This window comes from Pleurodeles waltl, chromosome 1_1 (genome assembly GCF_031143425.1).
Source record: "Pleurodeles waltl isolate 20211129_DDA chromosome 1_1, aPleWal1.hap1.20221129, whole genome shotgun sequence".
In the NCBI taxonomy this organism is placed as follows: domain Eukaryota; kingdom Metazoa; phylum Chordata; class Amphibia; order Caudata; family Salamandridae; genus Pleurodeles; species Pleurodeles waltl.
The window spans coordinates 425,755,288-425,774,641 of record NC_090436.1 but is presented as its reverse complement, the minus strand read 5'-3'; the positions used below and the strand labels follow the sequence as shown (position 1 = coordinate 425,774,641).

The 19,354-nt window shown below is 42.5% G+C and overlaps 1 long non-coding RNA gene across 1 annotated transcript; it reads left to right on the top strand.

Moving 5' to 3' along the window:
* Positions 1 to 899: 899 nt before the first annotated feature.
* LOC138276960 (uncharacterized) lies at positions 900 to 1,723 on the top strand. The gene is made up of 3 exons (XR_011200636.1): positions 900 to 925; positions 1,424 to 1,490; positions 1,630 to 1,723. It is a non-coding gene; the product is annotated as an uncharacterized lncRNA (long non-coding RNA).
* Positions 1,724 to 19,354: the final 17,631 nt, after the last annotated feature.

Sequence of the window (19,354 nt, the reverse complement as noted above, 5' to 3'; positions counted from 1 at the left end):
GGACCCTCTGGGAGTTACCACCAGTTAGGGGCCACTACCCCTGTGGAAATTGCAACGTATGCCCACTTACAAAACAAATAGACACACTAGATTTAGCACCCATTGGAAACTGGCGGCTATTTAAACATACCAACTGCAATACTAGAAACTGTGTATATTTGATCACTTGCCCTTGTGGCCTACAATATGTAGGGATGACCACGAGAGCAGTTAAACTAAGAATCAATGAACACCGCAGCAACATTCGTTGCGGTCGAATTTCGACAAAGCTTAGCATGCATTACATTGAGTTACAACATAGCCCTGATGACATGTGGTGGGTTGTATTACAGACAAGTACCCAGCAGGGGACAGGGTCTCTCTTTGAATTAGAACAACGATGGGTTTTTAAACTTGGAACCCACCGCAAGGGACTGAATGATGATATCCCTTGGACTAGTCTCTCCTCCTGATCTAGGTATCAGGACCCAGAATAGCCATGGTGCCCCTCCAGACATGTGAGTTGTTTATAGACTAATTGATTGTTTGCTTTATACAAAATATGACCTCCGATAACATCTTATTTAATATAACAGACAAATGCCACATGATGAGATTCGACGAGTCAGTCTTTGATCCCTCCCTCCATTTCCATCACAGTGTATGGAGATAGATGCCATAGTTGGCTGTTTGCAAGTTCCTTAACTTTAAGATGGCCGCCGTCTTTGCATGTACGAATGAACCTCGTCGTAAGCCCGTCATTTATTTCCATTACCAATTATTTTCGGGCGCGAGACGCACTGCCGTCACTTAGCAACGGACGCGCCAGACGCCCCCATCGATTTCCGGGCTCGATGGGATTTCTACCCCCGGGTTCGCGCTTCCCTTTTACTTCCGGGAGCGCGTCCAGGGGTAGGTGTAGCCGCCCACTGCCAGGCTCTTTACAGTAAGTGTTCCGTCGCGTTGACTTGTTTGAACACTCTCACGGCACTGGGTTACGCTCGCTTATCGATCGAACTGGTCACATTTTGACTACCTAAAACGCCACGTAGCTGCTCTGGAGATTTTACCTCCGTCCCTGTTTGATAAATTAAGTGATTTCGGCTTTTTTCTATTGTAATACTAAGTTAAGTCATAATACACTCACTTTTGTTGACCTGTTTGCTGCGTGGATCATTTTCTAACTAGAGATATCATAAGCAGGTACATAGTAAAGGTTTTTTTGCCATAGACATCCCACATATCCTGCATTGACTACCTGATGGGCCAGATACTAGGCTTTTAACATTTTTTAAACGCCTGATAAGCATCGATGGACTGCCCCCACCATCCATAAAAGTGGAGTTTGTTACCTTGTTTGTAAGGGTAGAATTCCTGACACTTCTGTGCTAATTTACATATGCTCCCTGACTCACTCATTTATCTATTTTTTCCTTACCGCTAGCAGTGTGTTAACTGAACCTGACCAATGGCCCGCGTGAACCCATAAAGCCCTAACTCAATGTGGGAGGGTAAGCATATCTCTGTTTATTTGGCATGAGTGTGTCACCATCAGCACGATCACCGTGTGCCACACAATTTATCGTACATTCTGCTACAATTGAATCAAGAATATTTTTGAGATACAATTCACGCTTTAATCTTTTCTAGGGTGACGAATAGGAATTACACTAAGGGTCACAATAGACTTAAGTAAGTGACTGACGATAATTTTTTGTTTGACTGTCAGCTCTGATATATGATAGCCAATTTAGCTTGTAGTTGGAGAAGTCTTTTATACTAGGTCCTGAAGAAGCGTCATTGGATCCACATGGACCACGAAGACGCGAAACATGTCGACCCGATTTTGAGGTAGGTCCCATAATTGTCTGACCCACCGCTATTAGATATACAGTTAGAGAGTGACAGAGCATTATCTCTATCTCACTCTCCTGATCTATATTTTAACCTTGGCCTTCACCCCACATAGATAGAATAAAGTTAAGTACTCATTAAGGGTCCTGAGCCAATTTTATTTTTCTTTCTTTGAACTCTCCCCATTTTCTTTCTCCCTACTCATTTGCGGGATAGAGTGGCATCATCGAGAAAAGATCTCCGGCAAAGAGCCCCCCGGAAGGGTGGTGCCCGTCAGACATTGCAGCGCCGGTCTGACGAGGAGCTTGTCCGATGATGAAGCATGACACCCATTTGGGTGTGTGAGGACTCTTGCTCCTATTAAATAGGACTCCAGAGTACTCGTCCTGTCTTCCCTTGTGACCTAGGAACAGTGTATTTCAGTAGTAGTAACTGTCATTGGAGGGTATACACTGGACCTTTAATCCTCCATATCCCCTTTATTTTTGACCTGCCCCAGTCAGCCCTGCTGACCTCAGTGAGGAGGCTATTGACCTCCTGAGATCCCTCACTGTTGGACAGTCAACCATTCTGAATGCCATCCAGGGTGTCGAGAGGCATTTGCAACAAACAAATGCATACCTGAAGGGCATTCATTCTGGCGTGGTAGCCCAACAGAGAGCGTTTCAGGCTCTGGCCTCAGCACTGATGGCAGCCATTGTCCCTGTGTCCAGCCTCACCCCTCCAACTTCCACTACCCAGACCCAATCCCCTCTACCTCAGCCTATCCCAAGCACACCATCAGACCAGCATGCACACACATCAACAGACAAAAGTGGCTCAGGAAAACATAAGCACCACACATCCCACAGGCACTCACACAAGCACCATACCATGCACACATATCAACATCCACTTCCTCCACTGTGTCCCCCTCCTCCACATCCTCCACTTCCCTCCTAGTCTCGTCTCCAGTCACACCTGCATGCACGACATCATCAGCCACTGCCTCCATCACCAGCACGCCCATCACTACACACCGCTCATGTGCAATCACCATCCCCACTACCATTCACATGTCCCCTGTGTCCTCTCCCAGTGTGTCTGTGAGCCCTCCTCTCAAAGTACACAAACGCAGGCACACACCCACTCAACAGCCATCCACCTCACAACAGCCTCCAGCCCATGCACCTTCACCAAAACTCAGCAGACATACACCTCCTACAACCACTACCTCTTCCTCCACTCCCACACCCCCTCCATCTTCCCGTCCCAGTGTGTCTAAAAATCTTTTCCTAGCTAACTTGAACCTCTTCCCTCCACCTCCCCCCGTTCCGTCCCCTAGGGCCAAGATGTCTAGATCCCAGCCCAGCACCTCAACCACCACATCTGCGTCTGCTGTGATCCGTGCAAGTCGGGGTGGATCGAAGGGGCACCCGTCAGGGCTGCCAGTGTGCCACCTACAGATGGGAAGGACCACCCTATTCCACCACCTGCAAAGGTAAAAAAAGGGGCCGACTTCTAGCAGGGGAAAGTCGCACCAACCACCCAGCAAGGCCTTGCCCAAACATAGAGAGGACAGTGCCAAGGTCCCAGCAGCAACTGCCAAGGTGGGGAAGGGCCACAAGGCAAAGGGCAAGTCACCTAAGGGCACGATGCCTCCTGGTGAGAGGCTGGTGACCACCATTTCATCAGGGATGCCAGCGACCTCTTCCACAGTAACCACTGCCGCAATGACCGCCACCTTCACCGCCACCTGCACCGCCGCTGCCACAACGTCAGTCTACAGCATCCTCCCCAAGGATCAACCATCCGAGGCTGACAGAGATGGTATGGTGTCTACCTCCACCACAACAGACACTTGCACCATGACCAGCACCAGCAGCATCTCCGCCGCAGCCACCGCCACCTGCACCACCATCTGCACCGCACGTTCCCAACCTGTACCACTCTGTTGGACGTCAGCAGCATCAACAGTGGGCAGGCGTTCGAGGCAGCAGGCGACATCCTGGATGCTGGACACACCACTTGAGGCACCACCTCCTACACTGGCACTACCAGCAGTTGGCAGCCTAAGTCACTGCAGGATGGAGTGCGGCTCTGCCGCTATGGAGTATCATGCTACCTGTTCCAGGTACATCGCGTGGCTCAGACACCCAGGTGAGAGGATGTTAACTGCCACATCCCAGGTGCAGCATCATTGGGCACAAAGCCCCCTCCACAACCAGTGGAGACATACATCCACTCACCCAATCCTTGGCAGGATAAAGCACACTGGGCACAAAGCCCCCTCCAGAACCAGTGGAGAGATACATCCACTCACCAAAACCTTGGCAGGATGAAGCACACTGGGCACAAAGCCCCCTTCAGAACCAGTGGAGAGATACATCCACTCACCCAATCCTTGGCAGTATGAAGCACACTGGGCACAAGGCCCCCTCCAGAACCAGTGGAGAGATACATCCACTCACCCAATCCTTGGCAGGATGAAGCACACTGGGCACAAAGCCCCCTCCAAAACCAGTGGAGAGAGAAATCCATTCACCTAATTCTTGTCAGGATGAAGCACTCTGGGCACAAAGCCCCCTCCAGAGCCAGTGAAACATGTGACCCACTTGAGAGACTGTGGCTTTGCACTCCCCAGGAGCAAGCAGTGGGAAACCCACCCACTTGAGAGACGGTGGCTTTGCACTCCCCAGGAGCAAGCAGTGGGCAACCCACCCACTTGAGAGACTTGAGAGACTGTGGCTTTGCACTCCCCAGGAGCAAGCAGTGGGCAACCCACCCACTTGAGAGACTTGAGAGACTGTGGCTTTGCACTCCCCAGGACCAAGCAGTGGGCATGGAGCCCCCTCGAGGAGCAGTGGCGTCGTACCATCTTCCGGCTGAGGGGCCCCTCCTCCCCTTCCCCCTGAGGTGCCTGTGTTTTTTCGACCTGATGCCCCTGCAGTGTTCTCTTTGTTTTGACGCAGGTGTCATGTGTGGGCTTCGCCCATGCTTTTTGGGACCATTGGTCCACGGACATTTATAAGGGACAGTTTATGGCCTTGTGTACATAATGTAAATATTTGTATATTCTGATTATTTGCTTTGCTCTTTATATATCTGAATGTTCCAATATAACACTGGTTAGACTCATTTCCTTTTGTCTTTGCGTTCTTCCAGGGGGGTGACGGGATGTATCTGTATTGTTGTTGGATATGTTTGTGTGTATGGTGTTGTGGGTGAGGGTGGGGGGTGGGGCGTGTTGCATGCCGCGTGTGAGTGTCACTCTCTTTTCCCTCCTCCCCTCCCCTGTGTGCTAGGTGCAGTACTCACCGTCGCTGCCGCCGCCCCCTTCTTTCTACTTCGTGGTGTATTAGTAGATACACCAACATGGGGAGGATCTGCAATTCGGGCTCCATGGCGTCCTGGTTCTTCGTGGAGTGTCGAGAGGTGAGTGGTTTCCCTTCTGTGTTCTGTTTCTGCTGCGCTTTTGATGGCGTTGGTACCACCCCGGAAAAGCTGGCGGATTGGCCTCTCATAATAGGGTGGGCAGTACATTGTCTTCCACCTGTCTGTTGGCGGTGACCGCCGAGGTGTTTGTTGCTACCGCTGTGGCGGTCAGACTGTTAAAGTGGCTGTCTATGTTGGTGGTGTCCGCCGTGGTCGTGATCTCCTTTTTTTTACCGCCGGCCTGTTGGCGGTGTTACCACCACTTTAACAGCGACCGCCAGGGTTGTAATGAGGGCATGAGTCTGTTACTCAACTTCTATGATTGACCCCCCCCTTTACAAATAATGTAATTGGACCAAAGGTTGAGGATATTAAGGGGGCGATTACGAGTTTGACAGTCTCAATGCAGCAAACTCCCACCCTATTACAAGATTTTTATAGGTCTGACCTTAGTCCACTAAAGGAGCTGAGTGCTATCTCGTAGCACAGAGGGAGCCGGCCAGCACCCTCGGAATGTCCAATGTCTGCAAAGCAGACAGTGAGCATTCTGATGGTGCTGGCCAGGGGTGCCCCTAGCACTTGTCAGCCTTTTCATGGTGGGGAAACCGCCATGAAAAGGCTGGCGGGGAACAAGGTTGTAATCAGCGCCACCCTGACTGATTAGAACCAGGACTACCATCAGCCCATCAGGATCTTGAATCCTGGCGGAGATGGCGGTCTGTTGGTGGGTCCTCCTGTCAAACTCGTAATGTGGCAGTTGGACCGCCACAACCGCAGATGTCCGACCGCCACCTTGAGTCTGGCAGTCTTGTGACCACCAGACTCGTAATCAGGCCCATAGTCTCTGGGGCAGACAGACCTCCATACCCTCACTTCGGTGGATCCACTAGGTTAAGTGATTTAATAAAGTGCCCAACCCCATGGTGGTCCAAAGTGTGTATTCCTGAATGTTTCTTCAGGACTGCCTGTACCTTTAATGATATTTACAGCATGTATGAGGGAGGTGGATACACTTATATTGAACCTTGGAAGTCAAGACCACTCAACACCAATATTACCTGTTCACTATGGTTGGATGTGAGAATATCAAGGATACAAAATATCCTCAGACTCAAATATTGTAACCAATATATATATATATATATATGTCCAATGTTGTTTGTTATGATGTCATCAATAATGTTGTGTGATGTTGCATGCAGTTATGTTTTTATGTTTTGCGTGTTTTGGCGAATTTCAGTGGTTTGACATGTTTGAACCTGAACCATCACTTACTTTCTAACTGTGCTGTTTCACTGAATTATGTGGGTTTTGCCATTACGCACTTAATTACCTACTGCCACTGTGCAACACTTTTGGTCAAATATAGCAAGGGATAGATGCATGGCCAAGACTGCTAGGCCCTGTGACCAACACAGAATGGATGCCACGGGTCCTGCAGAGGGAAAGGGGGTTGTTCCCAGGACCAGGCTTCTGCCAAAGTCAATTGCTCCAAAATGCTGTTGGTGGCCAATGATTGTTGGGGAGAGGAGGTGTTTTTATTTTTAAATGAAAATGCTTTTTAAATGTTCTTGTTCATCTTTTTTTTTGTTTCTGCAATGTTTTTGAACAATTACTTCTAGCTGATCACTTTTTTAAGAGACACACTTTATACAAAATGGCTAACAATGGGTAAAAATACATAAAATATTATCACATCAGTGAAAACCTAAAATAGTCACTGGAAACTATTCATTTCTTTTGTCTAGGACACTTTTCACAATATATTTTTGTCTCACACAGTATTACCCTTCAACATTTATTAAGTTTCTCATGAAGAACACAATACAGGATATACATCAACAAATAGAGACATATGTATATATCAACGAAATACTTATAAAAAGGCAGTGAATTTATCACTATATTCCAATCTTCCTGAGTTATTCAAACAGAAAGTGGCTGTAAAACAGTCTTATCAAGCACAGTCTACATAACACTGAGGTAGTTGGAACCGCAAATGGAAATATATTCTTCCTCTGTAGTTGTTCAATGCAGTTCAATCCCTTTTAATATGTATCATTAATAAATTCCAAAAGACTCCTCAATGTATAGGTCAACACGTTTCACATTTCGACCTTTCACATTATTGGCCTCATCAGGACATAGGAAGACAGAGGTACCTATTGAACAATAATCAAACATAATACTTATACACCATCTATCTAAAACTATATATATATATATATGGATGTCAGAAGTACCACCAAGGCTGCATAGAGTCCTGTTTACCTTCAAAATTCCCAAAATTAGTACACAAAAAGAGAAAGAACACAGAACTTCTTAATAAGTTAGGATGCATTGGCACCGTGTTGTTATTCAATTGATCCAGGTCTCTAAGAACCTAGCCTCGAAAACACGTACTTCCGGGGGCATCGGGCATCAGGATGAAATAAAGATTTAGGCTTCAGACCACTGAAATTCTCTTCTTCAATCTCTGACTCAAAAGAGACTGAATTGTCAGAGAAGAAGGCTCACAGCCTAACTTTACAAAGGAATAAAACTTATTTTTTAGTATCTACAGAGTCTTGAATTTTGGAAGAAACAAATGATAATATTTGAATCTCTGCTGTTGAGAGGGAATGATCCGATTGGTATCACCTAGATGGGCATCAACTCAGATCGGGCTTCTACCTCCTGTATGCTCTCATTCTTGTCCGAAATTCACAATTTTCTTGATATAGGCCTCTAACCTTGCTCCTGATATTGACCTTTCCGGAACGTTCCACCTCCTCGCCCCATGCGGCCACCTCAGTTGAAAAAAGGTTGGGCACTTGAATGTTGGAATTCAAATTGGTAGCAATTGTTCCCTCATGGTGTCATGATGGATGGTATATTAATCTTGTGTTATTTGTTAAATGATCCTCCACACCTGGTGAATAGTTACATTAAAATGCTGTTTAAAGATGGTTGCCATGAGGACCTTTGGTTCCTTCCAGTTTGGCTGGTGGGAGGCACCTTGGTCACGAGCGTGCCTACTTATTTGGATACCTTTCATAGGCAGATCAGTCTGCATGCAGTTACATTGCCTTCCCGCCGCGTTCAGAAGATGCATGCTCCAACATGGTGAATTATGGAGATCTTAGAGTCTCTTGTGGCGAAGACTAAGGTACACATCAATTTAAGACCACAAAATAATTTACATATTAATTTTCTTTCTAAGTTCTAGCGTTAGCTCACCTAGGTGTTTACTTTGTCCCTTATGGTTGTTGGCACCTGAGTAAACAGGATAATAAAACAGAGCTTTAGAAACAGCTCGGTACTAGTTTGCTGACAGACACTCATGTAAGTGAAGAGAATTTTGGATAAGGGTTCTGTTCCAGCAGTGGTGCATACACTGGTGATAGTAGACAGCGTATGCGCTGACAGACACACATGTTAGTTAAAAGATGTATGGATAATAGTTTGCACGCAGTGGGGTTACTAGACGGTTGCTTTCCCCAACCATTTATGGGAGTTCATGCTTTTTTGAGTGTGTGATGAGCACTTTTGGAGATCACGGTGTCAATGCTTCCTAACTTATTAAGACATTCTGTGTTCTGTCTCTTTTTTTGTACTCATTTTGGGACCTTTGAAGGTGAACAGACTTCTATGTAGCCTTTGTGGTACTTCTGACATCCACTTATATATTGTTTTAGATAGATGGGTGTGTAAGCATTATGTTTGATTATTGTTTAATAGGTACCTCTGCCTTCCTATGTCCTGATGAGGACAATAATTTGAATGTCTGAAATGTGTCGACATATACATTGAGGAGTCTTTTTGGAATTAATGAATGATACATATTAAAAGGGATTGAACCACATTGAACAACTCCAGAGGAAGAATATCTTTCCATTTGCAGCTCCAACTACCTCAGTATTATGTGGACTGTGCTTCATAAGACTGTTTCACAGCCACTTTGTGTTTTAATAACGCAGGAAGATTGGATTACAGTGGTGAATTTACCGCATTTTTATGGTATAAGTCTTTTGTTGATATATACGTATGTCTCTTTCTGTTGATGTATATCCTGTATTGTGTTTTTCATGAGAAACTTTATGTTGAACTGTAAGATTATTTGAGTAAAAAATAAATTGTAAAAAGTGTCCTAGACAAAAGAAATGAATATTTTCCATTGACTAATTTAGGTTTTCACTGATGTAATAATATTTTATGTACTTTTCCCCATTGTTTGCCATTTTGAATAAAGTGTAGTTTATAGCCCAGGCTTAGTGGAGTTACAAGGGCTCTCCTTAGTATGACAAAGTCACTTTTTTAAGAAAAGCATGAAAGTCTTTGCAATTTATTTTTAGATATTTGTTCACTGTAGTAGCAATCAACCCTTCATTTGTTATTCAGAGTAAATTATTTTTTGCATTGTTTACAGTAAATGGAACACATTGTCAGCCAGGTATCAGGACGAAATAAAGATTTAGGCTACAGACCACTGAAATTCTCTTCTTCGATCTCTGACTCAAAAGAGGCTGAATTGTCAGAGAAGAAGGCTCTCAGCCTAACTTTACAAAGGAATAAAACTTATTTTTTTGTATCTACAGAGTCTTGAATTTTGGAAGAAACAAATCATGATATTTGAATCTCTGCTGTTGAGAGGCAATGGTCCGATAGGTATCACCTAGATAGGCACCACCTCAGATCGGGCTTCTACCTCCTGTATGCTCTCATTCTTGTCCGAAATTCACAATTTTCTTGATATAGGCCTCTCCCTTGCTCCTGCTATTGACCTTTCCCGAAAGTTCCACCTCCTCTCCCCATGTGGCCACCTCTGTTGAAAAAAGGTTGGGCACTTGAATGTTGGAATTCAAATTGGTAGCAATTGTTTCCTCATGGTGCCATGATGGATGGTATATTCATCTTGTGTTATTTGTTAAATGATCCTCCACAACTGGTGAGTAGTTACATTAAAATGCTGTTTAAAGATGGCTGCCATGAGGCCCTTTGGTTCCTTCCAGTTTGGCTGGTGGGAGGCACCTTGTTCACGAGCGTGCCTACTTATTTGGATACCTTTCACAGGCAGATTGGTCTTCTTGCAGTTACATTGCCTTCCCGCCGCGTTCAGAAGACGTATGCTCCAACATGGTGAATTATGGAGATCTTAGAGTCTCTTGTGGAAAAGACTAAGGTACACATCAATTTAAGACCACAAAATAATTTACATATTAATTTTCTTTCTAAGTTCTAGCGTTAGCTCACCTAGGTGTTTACTTTGTCCCTTATGGTTGCTGGCACCTGAGTAAACAGGATAATAAAACAGAGCTTTAGAAACAGCTCGGTACTAGTTTGCTGACAGACACTCATGTAAGTGAAGAGACCTTTGGATAAGGGTTCTGTTCCAGCAATGGTGCATACACTGGTGATAGTAGACAGCGTATGCGCTGACAGACACACATGTTAGTTAAAAGATGTATGGATAATAGTTTGCACGCAGTGGGGTTACTAGACGGTTGCTTTCCGAAACCATTTATGGGAGTTCATGCTTTTTGGAGGGTGTGATGAGCACTTTTGGATATCACGGTGCCAATGCTTCCTAACTTATTAAGACATTCTGTGTTCTGTCTCTTTTTTTGTACTCATTTTGGGACCTTTGAAGGTAAACAGACTTCTATGTAGCCTTTGTGGTACTTCTGACATCCACATATATATTGTTTTAGATAGATGGGTGTATAAGCATTATGTTTGATTATTGTTTAATAGGTACCTCTGCCTTCCTATGTCCTGATGAGGACAATAATTTGAATGGCTGAAATGTGTCGACATATACATTGAGGAGTCTTTTGGAATTAATGAATGATACATATTAAAAGGGATTGAACCGCATTGAACAACTCCGGAGGAAGAATATCTTTCCATTTGCAGCTCCAACTACATCAGTATTGTGGACTGTGCTTCATAAGACTGTTTCACAGCCACTTTGTGTTTTAATAACACAGGAAGATTGGATTACAGTGGTGAATCTACCACATTTTTATGTTATAAGTATTTTGTTGATATATACGTATGTCTCTTTCTGTTGATGTATATCCTGTATTGTGTTCTTCATGAGAAACTTTATGTTGAACTGTAAGATTATTTGAGTAAAAAATAAATTGTAAAAAGTATCATAGACAAAATAAATTAATATTTTCCATTGACTAATTTAGGTTTTCACTGATTTAATAATATTTTATGTACCTTTCCCCATTGTTTGCCATTTTGTATAAAGTGTGGTTCATAGCCCAGGCTTAGTGGGGTTACAAGGGCTCTCCTTGGTATGATAAGGTCACTTTTTTAAGAAAAGCATAAAAGTCTTTGCAATCTGTTTTTAGATATTTGTTCACTGTAGTAGCAATCAACCCTTCATACGTTTTTCAGAGTAAATTATTTTTAGCATTGTTTACAGTAAATGAAGCACATTGCCAGCCAGGGGTCACATTATTTCTAATTTTTAAAGCACTATGTGGAAAGGTTTTAAGTATTTGCTGATCAATACAAGCTTTCCTCTCTGTTTTCATGCCTCTAAACTGATATATTTTAACTGTTGTGACTTTCTTTATCCTTAGTACTTAAATAATGTATTCTACAATGTAAAGTTAATGGTTTTACATTATTAGGGTCCTTTTAGAGTATTCACGAGGCTAAAAAAGACCATTGTCTCCACTTTCCCACTGGAAAATCTCCCACACTACTTAAAGATCCACTCGTACCTGCAGGGATCGTTTCGGCAAAGAGGCTCCAAGCAGTGAGCCGAAAACACTTGAGGCAAACTTTAAATGCTGGCTAGCATTAATACATTTTGCTGAAATAATCCCTAAAAACGTTTTTTCAAAAATAGAAATGGCCCTGTCGTGCAAGGAATTTTCACCCTCTGTATGGTGTTCATTATTTAGTTTTCCTTTTTTCTGCAGCCATGCATATCATGATGCTAGTAGGCAGGGAACTCAAGTTTGGCGTAGCAGAAGAATCAGCGCTCTACCATAATTTTCGCATCTGTCAAGCCCTAGTTTTTAGTGAGTTTGATTTTATCAACAGTGGACACGAACAAATAATTTGTAACAAAATTATCTAGGCATTTAAATAACTGAATACTAGAAACCGAAAATATGATACTGGACCAATAACACAAAATATCACATAACACTATGGCAAAAACTTGAGTGTTCGAGTAAGAATGATATTTAAAAATATTCAACACCGGATATTTAAAATTAAAAGCATAGAGGTTAAAAATAATTTGGCACTGATGGGGAGACGAGCTGGATGTTTGACAAAATACGTTTGAGGCTACAAAAAATTCTGCTTGTTTTGTTAGGTACATATGTGAACATAATATGAATAGGTTTCCCTTGATGAAATGTTAGTATTTAATTTGGAATACTGTTTATGTTATGAATAGAGGGAAAAAATCTAAATACGAAATAAAGTAATTGCCAATCAGTAGATTCCTTAAACGAATCACTAATTAAATTTATATTTTTATTGACATATGATGACTAGTTGTCTTTTGTATGTTCTGGCATAGTCATTTGAATGATGTTTTTTTCTCAATGATGATCTATGTACTGAAGAATATGGAATGTCAAGATGCAGTGTCAAGGGTTTCTGTTGTGTAATCATTGGGTCCACTGAATGCCTAGATGTAGTATGACCATTTGCACCACTGGGATGGAAGTTGTGATGATATGTAGTACTTTGACAGATGGAAATAGCTGGATGGTGCTTTAGCATGTATTGTTAGACTGACAATCTATATGAAATATTGTAATGAATTTGTGAGAGCATCCTTACAGTTCCTTTCCATTGCAAAATAAAAAAACAATGTTTGTTAATGGAAAAAAATATTTTTATATTATGGTGAGGAGATTTTCTTTGTGTGATGTGATGGACTCGAATGTGAATAAACTAATATTATTTGCCTTTTTAGATGAAAAGAGGGTGTTATGATTATTTTTGTTAGACAATCATATTATTTTTTAATAAAGTAAATCAGCTTTTCAGTTGATTTACATTTCTACTATTTGCTAACAGAAGAATGCAGGGAGCAATCAGTACCTGGACCTCTGTGAATGGGCGATATTTACTTAAAATGTTTCCGAATGATGTTGTCGGATCGGTTTAGGAATATGTTTTCGATAATCAACCTCAATGGGTAGTGATGACGAACAACATAAACAGGCAATGATCCGTTCTGTTTTCCACATCACACTTGTGCTCTCTTATTCAATCTAAATATAGACTTGTTTTTAAATGCTTGCTTTATGACTAATAGTGATTCCCACACTCCTGCATTCTTACATTGATGATCGTGATCACTTACAGGAATATATGGGAAACATTGTAAACAGTCAATAAAATGTGCAATCTACTAATTTAAAATCCATTTAAAATGTAAATGCAAACTTGTTATTGAAGTGTTTGCACCATAAACAACCACTAGAACTACACTGCTGCCATTCTGAAATAATGAGGCTAAACAAAATGATTGTGATCATTGTACTCCTGCCAATTTGCCACTATGATCACAAACATTTAATGGAGTAGGGAGATGGTATGTTCATCACAAAACTCTTGAAACTCACTGGGAAAATGTGAGTTTAGACAGTTATGATTGTGTGGGAAGAAATGACATGGAGTCTATGACACATGACATAAAAACACTTGGAATTTACTGTTAGACCTGCCAGCCTTGGGGTAGACTTTCCCCAAACCTTTTGCCTTACCACTCCATTTTTGCTGATCTTGTTTTTGTTGGCCTTAGGACTCTGTGCACTTTTTAAATTGTTCTTTATTAGTTTTCAAACACGAAAGATAGTCACATGTTTATGAGTAGGCATAAACACCACTGACAGATGATGCATTAATACATACATTTGCCGGGGTTGATATGTCATGAGAACAATAAAACATTAAGCTTACAGGCAACAAAACCAGAGACCAACCCTTCGACTGTACCTCAGTTTCCAGCACCATTACTATTATTACCGGTACAGTGTCTTGCCCCCCTTTAAGCCTTCGTGCTCTGTGGGAGCTTCAACTCATTTTGCTAACCCCTTTGCTGATGTAGAATTGTCTGTTATGTAGCTGCTGAGCCAGTGGGATACACGTGGAGGGCCCATCTTTTTGGAGGAGTTGTGGTTCGTGCTTGCCAATCACAGGGACTTATCATCAAACTTTGCCTGTTTGGCTAGGAAGGATGTATCCCATGCAGTGGTAGTGGGTCCCTTTTCCATCTGGAGGTGAATCTATTTCCACCTTGCACCATTTAATTAGTTCCTATAACAAGGATGCTCTGGACGGGGGCTCCGATACCTTCCAGTGAATAGCTATGCGCCGCTTCTCCATGCGTAATGCCATATCTATAAATCTGGAGGTGTGTCTGGCCAGCTCCGGTCTTGGGCACCCCAGTAGGCATACCTCAGCCATGTGAGGCTGTGCTCTGCGCGTCAAGTCCGACAGAATTGCATGGACATCGGCCCAGTAAGGGGTAATGTGTGTGTAATCCCATACCATATGAAAAAAGTCAGCCAGCGCTGACCGGCAGCCAGGCACACTGATGGCCGTTCCTGGTAGATGCGAGCTAGACATGCTGAGGAAAGGTAAGTACAGTGTATATAGTTGAGCTGTGTGCACTTAAGTCGAGAGTTTCTGTTCATTGCTTTTGTGTATTCCAGAATCTTCCGTCATTCCTTGTTTGATATGTCATGGCCTAGTGTTTGCTGAAATTTGAGCTTCAGGAAAATCAGCGGAGGTGCAAAAAGAGGAGCAAGGGTGTGCTCCATGCATGTCGTTACGTTGTGTCCTGTGTGTCAGCAATACTGTGAGAGCCTCAGAGTGCAGGAATTGCCACTTGTGTAACGCAAAATTGTCCACCAACACTCCGAATTCAAGTGGCTGCCCGTCCATAAACATGTCACCCAGAGTGTCAGCACCCCTCTGAGTCCAAGTCTGTGTAATATGGCAATCCACCATGCCCAACAAACCCAGTAGTACCCTCAGCAGGAGATAAGGGGAGTATGGAGGCCCCACTCCTAGTTTCCTAGTATATCTGTCCCAGCTATCAATGATGACTCTGACTGCCCTGGGGTAGGTGTGCCTTAGCTTAGCCCTCTCATATGCAATTTCAGGAGTGTCCCTTCCTGAAGGATGGTCTCCAAGTCTTGCATTGTATCAGCCAGACTAAATGGGCCAACATGTAGTATGCCTCTGGGATCAGTACACCCATTCCTCCCCTATCATGTAGGCACATGGCTTTATCAAGTGCTAGGCATCTCCACTGCGACCCTCATATCAATTCTGAGAAGAGGGAGTGCAAACTCAGAAGAATGCTTCCGGTAAGTGAAGAGCCATAAAGAAGTACAACAATCTTGACCAAGGGGCCAAAGTGGCAGATGGAGCCAAAAAATAATTGTGCTGCGTATATTTGCAACACATTTGTCAAGGTTGCCATCCTTCAGGTCTGACAGAGTGGGGGACATGGAGTCCATTCTGGCCACGGTACTACTGGGGGTGACTGTGCTGCAGCTTCAGGTCACAAAGCTGCGAGAGGAGGTGCAGTTTCTACAGGAGGGGGCGGATAATGTGAAGGGGTGCTCCAGGTTGAACAATATCAGGGCGGTGGGTCTGCTGAGTGAGGAGAGGGCCACTCAGCTGGACTGTTCATGGAAGAATGGCTGCTCAAGTCAGTGCTCCTGACCACTCAATCCAAGGTTTTCTTTGTGGAGAGGAGTCCCTAGGTCAGGAGGGCCTTGATGCAAAGTCACTGGCTTAGGCACATGAAGGGGGCCAGCAGCGTGGGTGCACTCAGGGCAGACTCACAGTCGTCTCTGAGGAAGTGGTTTAAGCTTGCTGCCTCTCATGGATCCAGGCCTGAGGGAGCCCTCACCGTTGGGTCACTGAGCTTGGTCTCACAGGGGAGATGGGGGACAGGTATCATGGGCATTTCTGGAGCAGACCTCTGTGTGTGCCAGTCCTTTGCTGCAGTCCGCCCTCAGCAAGACGGTGTTGCTCCCTTTTGCGAGTGGAAGTGAGGAGACCTACTGTGGATGTGCCAATGTGGCAAGACTGTTGGTAAGAGGCTAGTAACCTCGGTTGTCTCTTGAATCTATGTGGTAGGATTTAGACATTTTATTTATAAAAGTTCTTGTTCTAGTATTGAAATGACGTAGAATATTTAGTATCTATTAAAGGTCTATATGATTCTCTTTTGGGATTTTTTATCTTGGGATGTCACTTATTTGTTTTTTGGAAAGCTACGTGATGGAAATATGGAGGTGATTTAAATCCTATTGGAGTAGTAATTATATTATCTTGAAGATAATTATTTGGAATTGGGAATATTAATATTGTTTTCATCAGGATTCTCTAGAAGATAGGAGCTAGAATGAAATTATGTTATTGTTTTTAGATGCCTGAATGGGACAATCTTTTATTCTAAGAATGGGTTTTCCCAAACAAGGATATAAACAAGATGTAACTCTATCAAGTAGGATTAAATTGGGGTGTTTATCATTTTAAGAGCTTGTTTGTTCTCTAAAGCCTATCTTCTAAACAGCTGTTTTCATGTAGAATGTTGAACTGAATGTGCTAACAAGACTTATTAAATTAATATTGGATGCATAAACACGCTCTTTAGATACAACACTATAATTGGCATAAGTATTTCAGAGTGTGATGGTAGTAGATAACAACATGAAAGAATATTGGTTGTCATCAACTTCCCTTGTGGTCAATCATATTTGTAAACTGATTCTTCTAAACTGGTTCTTATGTTTCCATTTTGACAATTTTACAAATTGATATTATTGTTTTGTATTATTTTCTGCTTCCATTTGAATCTGAGAAGGGTATGTTGTTTGTTTTCCATTGAGAAACCATGGGGAACCTGAACACATGCAATGGGATTTCAGCTTGGGATTTTTTGGCATTGCCTTTGTGATTTTCAGATTTAAGGTTTTAATTGTAATGTTTTTATGTAATTCATTTTACAGCCCCAAAGAAGAGGATCACTCCTCAAAACATGTGTTGGCTGGCTGTATAAAGATTCTAAATTCTTGCTAAAAGTGGCAGCCCTCTGTCTTTTGTCTTTCAGGTAAAGCAGCACTTCAGTTTTCATGAAGTGATCTGCTACTGGAACAGCAGTAAATTTGAGTCTTCCAGTTATACACCTGGAAAACTGCATCATTCACAGGTTTCCAGGCATACTATTTGGAATGTTAAGTGACATTTCCCAGTGCCTCCTATTTCCAGTGTACGTACTTCTACATAGTGTGATATAATACAGCAGGGACCCGATTCACAAAGTTAAACATACACTTTGTGTAAGTTTCATTTTCTTCGCTATTCACAAATGATTTAATAGTAGGTTTATGACTGTGGAGACTCACCAGTGGGGGCAAACAACTTCACACATAAAAAGATAGACCTGTCCTATCTTTTTATGTGCTGAGTTCTCCACCTGGACTGCGGAGTCTCCACAGTTGTGAACTTAAAGTTAAATCATTTGTTTGTGAGTAGCAAAAAAGGATAACCATACACAAAAGGGCAAGTTTACTTATGTGAATCAGATCCAGGGAGATTAGTGCACATTGTACAAACACACATATTTCTTTCTCCACAGGAAAAAAATGTCCTCACTGGAAAATGCCCTTTCACTAAACCCCAAGAAAATCTGTAGGTGAATATTTCCCATTTCCATACTGCAAGGGGAGGTACTCCAGGCAATGTCTGTTTTAAATTTCTAACCATCCCAGTGTGGCAAGGAGTTGTATATCAGTTTTTGGATGTTCTCAAACATAAATGTTTGTGGGCATTCCCAAACTTTAAATGCAAACCATGCTTTGTACCTCTCACTGTCCACCCTTTGTGTGGGATTTACTACCTCAGATTTATCCACACATGTGGAAGAGACGACCTCAGTTGTAAATCGATTTATGCCTGCCAGGAACCGTTCTGTGAATTTCTGGTGTTAGCGCGCCTGGTCCTTAGTAAGTAAACTTACAGGGGGACGCATGTAGGTCAATTAACTTTTTGATTTGCATGGAGCATCCTAGCTACGATGTGACCAACGTTTATCAATAATCAATACACAACCCAATAACCATCAAGCAAAACATTGATCAATAACTATTAATGTCAACATTCAAGAATAACCACAACTCAATATACGTTTGGCAATTTTTATTTCCCTATTAGTTACAATACTAAGTCAGAGATTAATTCAAACATTATTCAAATTTAAAACCAAGATTAATTCATTAGTGACCACCAATAACACAATTTAATCAGAACTTGAGAAACCATGCATTCTAATGCCTCAACATAAGCCAATAACGATGAATATGTTAACATGAGTAGCAGAGTTCAGCAAGTCAGTCCGTCAATCATTTGTCACCGTTTATGTCAACGTCTCAGAATAGAAACCCTACTTAACCCAGGTTAGCATTAGCATGTGGGACCTCATGCGAAAACAGTTTATAACATGAATTTGGAAAAACATCTTACTTAGGACATGAAAATAAAAACTATTTAGACACTGCAGTTGGTACTTAGAAAGAAAAGGCACAAAAATCAATAATTCACATTGTCATAGCTACCTATCCACGGTATGGATCAGCAACAAAGTCAGTCTTCGTCTTCAGGTCATCAATCGATGAGCATCACATCAGGCTCTCAAGAGCTTGAGGCCAATTACAGAATCTCGAATCTCTTCAGACATCCACGCCTAACCTCTAACATCTATTCTGAAGTTTTCCTCCTTTGTCCTTTCATTATATAAAAGTTGCTCAGACTAAACCCCAATTCCTAATTGGTCAATTAGTCACCAGTTATGACTCTATCCAATGATCCTAGTTTTTTCAAATCTATGAATTCTAGTATTACACAGTTTTCCAGGTGTCGATTGGTTCACTGTACAATGTCCTCATCACCCGGCTCGTCAGGTATCAAAAATGTTTCATCTTCTTCTCCAGTGTCTCCATTGTTCGAGTCCTGGGAAAGTACATCTCGTCTGCTTTACACAGTCCTTCATACATTTATGATTCCATCATCTCCTGTCCGTCGGTTCACGCATAGGATGTTTGCTACGCAGATTTTA